The sequence below is a fragment of the Amia ocellicauda genome, chromosome 11 (genome assembly GCF_036373705.1).
Source record: "Amia ocellicauda isolate fAmiCal2 chromosome 11, fAmiCal2.hap1, whole genome shotgun sequence".
NCBI classification, from domain to species: Eukaryota; Metazoa; Chordata; class Actinopteri; order Amiiformes; family Amiidae; genus Amia; species Amia ocellicauda.
Window position 1 is genome coordinate 17,929,627 of NC_089860.1, and position 8,829 is coordinate 17,938,455.

The following is an 8,829-nucleotide window of genomic DNA, read 5'->3' on the forward strand; positions in this document are numbered from 1 at the left end:
AATTGATAATAAGGGGAAAACTGAAAAATAATCCAGTGAAAAACTATTCCAGGTCGAGGGGCCTCATGTTTTCTTAAACACTGAGCCTGACTATGGGCGTTGTCCCCCTCATAATCCTCACTGGGAAAAGAAACATAACTCTGGTTACAAGCGTAACAGGGGCAGAAGTGACCGCGCTGGAGATCAGACTCACACTGACCCCAAGTTAAACAGACAGGCCGTGACACCCCGAGGGGTGGTGCCTAACGTGACTCCTCCCATCTATGATGAGTCAAAGGCAGCACCGACTCCTCCTAAGTACTCAACTCCTCCCCTGTATCCGCAGAAAGAGCTACAGCTCCTGCGTTAGGAAGTGCAACAACTGCGCACTGATCTCATAGGGAAAGCAGCCCATGCACAGCACGCACAGGGGTGTGTGGCCTCCCTGAAGGTAGAAACGAAGCTCTACCGGGACAGATGGAACAGGCCGATCTTAAGAGCAGCTGTTGACAGAGGCCCACAGCAATGCATGTTCTTAGACACTGGTGCTTCTGTATCTGTCCTACATGCTCAATCTCCACACACACACACATTATCTACAGGTATTACAGCTAATGTATCTGGGTTTAAGGGAGACATGACTACTGCTATGAAGGGTATAAAATGTAATTTGAAAATAGGTGATTATCAAACAACTTGGTCTCCTATATTAATGCCTTTACATGAGGGTCAGTCAATTATTGGTTCGGATGTCTTGAGAAGAGAAGGTGTAATACTTGATTACGCTAATAATCAGATTTGGTTTAACAGAGGCAGAAATGTTGTGTACACTGTTAGTGATTCACATGCAGTACGTACTATTAAGTCACCAGGTGAATTACCGCTTCCATTCAATGAAAATTATGCAGTGAGGCAAATAATAGCAAAATACTCTGATGTGTTTGCCAGGCATAAGCATGATTGTGGTAATGTGGGTCAGGAGGAAGACATCAATGGTCCTCCTCACAAATTTCAAAAACAATATGGGATCCCCACTGAAAGTCACGAATCTGTTGCAACTGTTATTAGTTCTCTGTTACAGCAAGGAGTCATAAGACATTGTACTTCTACAACGAACTCTCCTATTTGGCCTGTGCGGAAGCCAGACGGATCCTGGAGACTGACTGTGGACTACAGGCGACTCAACGCTGTGACACCTACCTGTGCACCGATTGGAAGAGACACTGCCAGTCTACTGTCCCGTGTCCCAACTGACAGTAAGGTCTTCACAGTGCTGGACATTTCCAATGGTTTCTGGAGCATTCCACTTGCTCAAAATTGCCAATACAAATTTGCTTTCACTTTTGACAATCAGCAATACACATGGACTCGCTTACCGCAAGGTTTGCATAATTCTCCAACTATTTTTCACAAGCGGATGGCAGAGGCTATAAAAGGTTTTTCCAGACCTGAGTGCCTTGTCCAATACGTCGATGATCTACTGCTTGCTACAACTACAGAAGAAGAACATCTTCAGCTCTTTGATGAACTCTTAAGTCTCCTTTCACAAGCAGGTTTGAAAATCAACCCAAAGAAAGTGCAATTGTTTCGAGACTCTGTTTCATATCTAGGGGTTACTCTCACTCCAGAGTGGAAATCACCTGACAATGCCAAGGTTCAGCTAATCACAAAGTTGCCTTTGCCTGTCACTAAAACTGCATTGCGTTCTTTCCTAGGTTTGATGGGATACCAACGAGACTTTATTCCAGAGTTTGCTACTTTTGCAAAGCCACTATATGAACTTTTGAGAAAAGAGGTGCCTGAAGATTTCTACAGTACTGAAACTTGGACAGAGAACCACACTAAAGCCGTTGAACAGTTAAAACAAGCATTAGTGCAAGCTACTGTGCTGCTAACTCCAAACCCTACACTACCTTTTCACCTAGAGGTGGGCTCCTCCAAAGAAGCACTGACTGCCGTGCTTTGTCAAGAATGCCACGGTGTGCTGAAACCAGTAGCCTTCGCTTCACGGTGTCTTCAGGGTGTTGAGAGACAGTATGATACGTGCACTAGACACTTGTTAGTGACTTTTTGGGCAGTGAAACATTTCACTTACATTACAGGACTGAACAAAGTGGTGCTGCACACACCGCATACTCCACTGAACTTGTTATTGAAGCCCACAGATACTTTAGTTTCATCACAGAGACTTTCACATTGGACTTTGTTAATGTTGCAACGTGACTTAGACCTTGATTGTAAACGAACCACATTGATTCCACAAATGTTGCTTATGCAGGGTAAACCACATGAGTGTCCATTGCCTGACACTGATATTTTGCCTATTCCTTTTGTTTTTGAGCCACGTTCACAGGTTCCGAATGTGTATATTGATGGATCAGCATACATTTGTAAGAACTCTGGTAGATTGCTAGCAGGTTTTGCAGTATTGTTCCCTGAGTACACTGTTAAATTTTCTTGTCCAGGACAATCGTCACAATATTCTGAATTGGCAGCTTTGCTAGAAACCCTTAGGATAACTGATGATTCTGCAGATATTTATACAGATAGTGCTTATGTTGTTACTGCATGTACCTTGCTACCTCTCTATGCCAAAAATAATTTCCGATCATCAGATGATCGTCCCTTGAAACATGCTACCTTACTACAGCATATTTGGTCTTCTATTCAGTCGAGACCAGGTGAAATTGCTGTTTTGAAAGTTAAGGCCCATGTGAGAAAGGATCGTAGAGGTGAACATCATATCAGAAATGATGAAGCTGATCGGTGTGCTAAATTTGCTGCTAGACACTGTGGTCCGTGGCATTTGCCAGACCCATTGCCTACCAATGAAAATGTCTCTGCCTTGGCTAACTCACAGTCTCTTTTTGAGATTCAAACATTAGATTCAGACATCCAGACTAATATTCACTGGCATTTGCAGGAGAAACCGCTTCCACAACCTACATTTTGGTCTCACAAAAGTACTCTGGTGGGTGCGGGTGATTCTGACAAAGTCCTCATGGTAAACATTCCACAATCTGAATACCCTGTAGTCTGTGTTCCCTCACAATTAGCTCCAGATATTTTTGACCTATTTCACAACTCACCAGTAGGAGGTCATTTTTCTGTAGAAAAGACACTAGAGAAGATTACACAGTACTACTGGTGGCCGACTATGAAAGCTGACTTGACCACTGCATGTAACCACTGTCTTGTCTGCTTACAGGTGAATCCTGCACCTTTCACACACAAATCCAAACTCAGACTATCAACTCCGCCGGAAGGTCCCTGGACTCATATTCAAATTTATTTCATTGGTCCTTTAGCCAAAACCTCACAGGGTTACCAGTATATTTTGGTTATCCTTGACAAATTCACAAAGTGGATTGAGGCTTTTCCTTGCAGGCGTGCCACTGCTGCCACTGTAGCGAAAACTCTCATACAAAATGTGTTCACTAGGTGGGGACTACCGAAGGTGATTGATAGTGATCGAGGAACACATTTCACAAGCAGTGTAGTGAAAGTTATGTGTCAAGCATTAGGCATCACCCAGAAATTACATATTCCATTCCATCCTCAATCGTCAGGAGAAGTCGAGCGTGGAAACCGCACTCTAAAAACAGTTTTGAAAAAAATGTGTCAAGACAATCCAAAAAGGTGGGCTGAGGCATTACCTCTGTGCCTAATGGCAATGCGGTCAACACCACACTCCACTACCAGAATTACACCACATCAAGCGATGACTGGACGTCTTATGCATGTCCCAGGACATTGTTTACTTCCTTTGGAAGAACAACCTGTTCTTTTGCAAGCTGCTAATGTGACTTGGTTACGAAATTGCCTAGCGTCTGTAGATCAAATGCAACGCTTTGTAGCTAAACAATTAGGCCACAAACAGAGACAAATTAAGAAATATTTTGACACCAAAGTTCATGAAGAAGAACTACAGATTGGTGACAAATTTATGGTTCGAATTACAAACATAAACGCCATACCTTAGAAGCCGATTGGTATGGACCATTCCTCATTGTGGACAAATTAAGTCCAGCAGTGTACAAAGTCAAAATTCAGGAAAAAGGTAAACATACTCTTAAATGGTTTCACATCAATCAGATAAAAACTGTTAAGTGATCACTGCTACCCTTGATCTTTCAGGTGTTCCTGAGAGAAAATGGAGACCATGATGCTATTCCTCGTTGGTTTCCTGGGGGTTGTCATTGATGCTGCAATAGTTTACAAACAACCATGAGACTCCATAACCATTATGGAAATTGCAAGCCTAAAATTTGTTCTGAATATTGATAATCTGACTTAGATGTAGAAATTGCTGTAATAGTATCCATGTGTGTTATCCTCATTTAAACTATAATATGTGTTACTGGATCTGTAGTTAGTAGACACTTGGTTTGTGATGTATATGATGCACAAACTTGTCAATCCCTGTCACTTGAATTTCCATAACTGTTGAAAACTGTTAGTGTTACCAATTGAAACAACATATAGACACTAAGACTATAGGTTTTGTTTTTATTTTGTATACAGCTGAAAATGTGATGAAGTTCCTGCATAATATGTATGATTTAGGTATTATTGCACATGGAAAAGTATTAACTCTACGACAATTACCTCCATTTGTAGGTCAAATGAGAACCTCATGGAATGTTGTTGATCATACTGAATGTTGAATCACCTATCGCTCTACTATGTTGTGTACATGTTACGTTACTGGAGACTCATTACAGTTTAGGGTTAATGACATAACCAAGTTATCAACCTGTACCTGTGGATAAAATAGGATATTTGCAACCACGACTAGTAGGCAATCACACTTAGTGCATTACAACAAACTATTATTTGTACAATAATTTGGAATGTCAAATAACTAACTCCACTTTCTGTGTTCAAACCAGAAGTGCAATTAAGATTGGTGATCTGACCTTGCCTTATATTCCGCAAGACTTAAATTTTGCACCCACGTTGCCAGCTATGTTTGCAGAGATCCTGAAACCTGTTGATGCAAAGGTTTTATAGAATATGGAGCCTTTGTTGTAACTTTCTAGTATTAAAATCAATCACAAAACAGTTCAACAGGGGGTACAACATTTGATTTCTGATGGAAATATGGAGATCACTTACAAGCATTCTTGGTGGGATTTTGCGTTTAAAGGTGCTACTTTCTTATCTGTGTTAATTGTTACTATGTGTATGTTTGATTACCTATGTCCTCTAATATGTACTTATTATAGTGATGTTATCACCATTCGGCGTGAGACATTAGTTTCACGTAATAAGCTTGGTAAATCCAATCTACCTCACAACTACATATAACAGGCTCATTGACTAAATGTTTATTTGTATTTTGTAATTCCTGTTTTAATTTGTCTTGTTTTGTTTTGGTTTGTTCTGCATTCTTTTTATATTATTGTATTATTTACTGAAAAGTCATGGTGGTGGCAAAATGCTATTGGTTGGAAGGAAACCTTATAAAAGGGAAAACAAAGAGAATTTGAGTTCTCTTAACTTCTTCATCCTGCAACGAGACACAAGACAGAGCTGGAGAGGAGAGACAGAGAGAGACACACCGCTTCCTGCCTGACCAGACTGGCCTATAAGCTGTACTATGAGGAGAAAGAAGAAAATGGGTATTATCTGTTTCTTACTGTAATCCATCAGAAGCTTAATATTACTTATTTTCAGTAATATAATTGAATGATATTAGTTTCCTATTTTTGTCAAAATAAATGATTATTGCACATCTGTGACTTGACCGCATCTTCCCTCTAAAAAGAATCTTAAAAGAGAAACCAATTGACCTATGAGTTTTCAGTTCAACTATTTATTTAGATTGACTGGAAAACCAAGCATTCAAATTCTCTTACATCCCCAATTCAACTGCTTGTCTTTTTTGTTACAAAGAAACAGCACCTTTTAGCTAACTGCCACCAATTAACACCTAACTTTCTCCACCTGGCACAATGCAATCACTACATTACTTTGACAAGATAACCTTTCCTTCTCTCTATTTACTATAACTAACACAGCAGTGTGTATCTGTTTGTGGTGTGTGTGTGTTGGGGGGGTGTGTGTATTGGATGTGTTTTTAATATTGAGGTGTTGGTTAGAGCCTAATTCTGAAAACCGTGTTGAGGATGTATTGTATTTGCTTTCATGAGAAGTGGCAGGACAAAGGGTTTTGTAAATCACATTTTCTTCTTACAGTCAATTAGGGAAAGTGTTTTATTGAAATTCTTCAGTCACATTCTGTTCCTCAGTTAGAGAAAGTAGTTTGTGACTTGAAATAGTGAATAGTGTCTACAACAAAATCACAGGATGTGAGCAGATCAGATCATTTTCCCTATGTAAAACCATATTAATACCCCACATAGTGTGTTTTCGTTCTTATTTTACTTCTGTGATGTGTAAATAATGAAGAATGAAAATGTATACAAAAATGTACATAAAATCAATATAAGAATCAATAAACACGGTCAAAAAAGAAAAAAAATATATATAAATTTGCAATTTGTGGGAACAGCAGTTTAACTGTTCAGAATAAAAAAAACATGTATGTTCTCTGGATACAAAATAGTAATGCTTTGCTTATTAGAGGCATTTAATTTTGGATTGTATTTCTGTTTTCTGTCACTCAATGTGGTGAGTATTTTTGTTTTCCTAAATAGACTTTTTACTTACATTTTATTTTGTCAACTTGCAAATGCAAGCCTCTGATGTTTAATACATAGTTTTATTATGATTTCAGTTAGCAAAGAAGAGACTGTGGTTGTTGATGAAGCTCTTGGAGCTGCGGTTCTTCTGAACCCTTCAAAGAAACTCCAACCTGCTGATGATGTGCGATGGACAAAGGGTGAAAGCCTTGTTGCAAAATTTAAAAAAGATGGGTCTACCCCAGGGTATCAATACAAAAACAGGGCTGAGATATTTGCTAATGGCACCCTTAAACTCAACAGTACTAATCGGAATGATTCAGGGATTTTTACATTTGAATCATATGATAAAAATGGGAAGGGAATTGACAAGATCAACATCATGCTGAACGTGATAGGTAAGCCTTTGTTATGCTTCTGTTTATAATAAGTCAATATCAAAAGCTTAGGGAGCTGCTAGCATAACCACCAATCACAGACTTCAATTCCAACATTTGATGGTGGCTCATTTCTTTGCAGAGTCTTCTTCCTTTTCCAGACAATGTAAAGCTGCATTATTTTAAGCATGTATTTTGTGTTTTCCTTTATGTTTGATGCTGCTGTATTTCAGAGCCAGTGTTTCAGCCTGTTGCGTACTCATCGTGTCTCTTGAATGGGAACGCAATACTAAGCTGTACAGTTGAGAAAGGAGACCAGCTGTCCTTTAAGTGGAGTGTGGATGGAATCCAACTGAATGAAAGCTTTACTGGTGCTGACGGTCAAAGCCTAGTTGTGCCCCAACATACACCTGGGGCTTTCGGCTGCATTGCAGAAAACAGGATCAGCACAAAGAGCAGTCCTTCTGTAACTCCGATGTGCAGAGGTAGTGATTCATTTTCACTCATGGAAAATGTACCATTTGATTTTAAATGCATGTCTGGGATCAAAGCCATATGCAATTGTAAAGCTTAATTTGCTAATTGGGTTTAGGGTCATGGTTTTCTATTACCATGCTGTAGTATTTAAGACTATACATTTACATACTCAAAACAAAGGTTAACAAAAATGGCTTATCAGAGACAAGCAGCAATCCCCTTGCATTCTGTTTAAATCCTATTTTATTTCATTTTATTGAAACAGCTCGGGTTTCATTGATCGTTGCATTGGTTCTGTTTGTGGCTGTCCCGGTGATGACTTTCATTATTTTACGTTCATATAAGAGTTCTGGAAACATAAAACAGGAAGGTGAGAACAAAATCCTGATTTATTTTCAAATGGTACACTGAACATTTGTAATGGTGTCATGGTTGTCATTAATCCAGATAATAAGATATTTCAGTCAGTTACATTATAATAGAATGTAGAATTGTTAAACAGCTCAATGTACAATTTGTAATGATTACAAAGCACTTAAACCATGTAAAAATAAAACACAGAAATGGTTGTATTGGAAAGAGGAATGATATAAAATGAAAAGCAATGGTACTCATAAATAACATAAATATGTATCTGATTGGTGGTGCATCCTATGGAAAGAGTAGAAAATTCTGATTCCGATCACTGCCCAATACAGTATAAATACCCCGTCTGCATCGCATCCCTCTAGTGTTTGTTGCCTCACATAACGCCACCTCCTCAGTCGCCACTGTCCTTCCCTCAGTCAGGCAAGTAAAGGCAAACTATGTGCTCAAATTAGCGCCATAAGTATCGCATTAAAAAAATATATATTGTAAACAAAAAAAACAAATTTGAGAACAAATTTATGTTGAGATCAAAATAAAAACATCGAATGCAAAATGTATATGATTGTAAACAAAAAAAATGTATCGAAAGCAAAAACTCACCTGCAGTCGCTGTCTTTGCTTGCGATGCTGCAATTTTTGCTTCGCCGCCACTTTCTTTTCTTTCAATAATTTTTTTTTAATTACGAGTTTTGGCGCTGTTTTGTCGTGAGGGCGGGATTGACAGGGAGGCGTTGATCCTGGGTCTCCATTGGTCCAGGTTTGAGTGACAGTTCTTCCTAACCCAATCAGTGATCAGAGTGGGCTGGTCTGACAGTCTCCACTCTGCAACACATCTGACGTCACCGCTGACTGACCCAGACTGAGTGGAGCAACTACATGACCTCAGAATTTAATTATAAACAAAGCATGCTTTTAATAAAAGTTGTGGACAATCGCTTTCTACATATTACATGTGTTTATTTCATACAGCCTTTATTCGC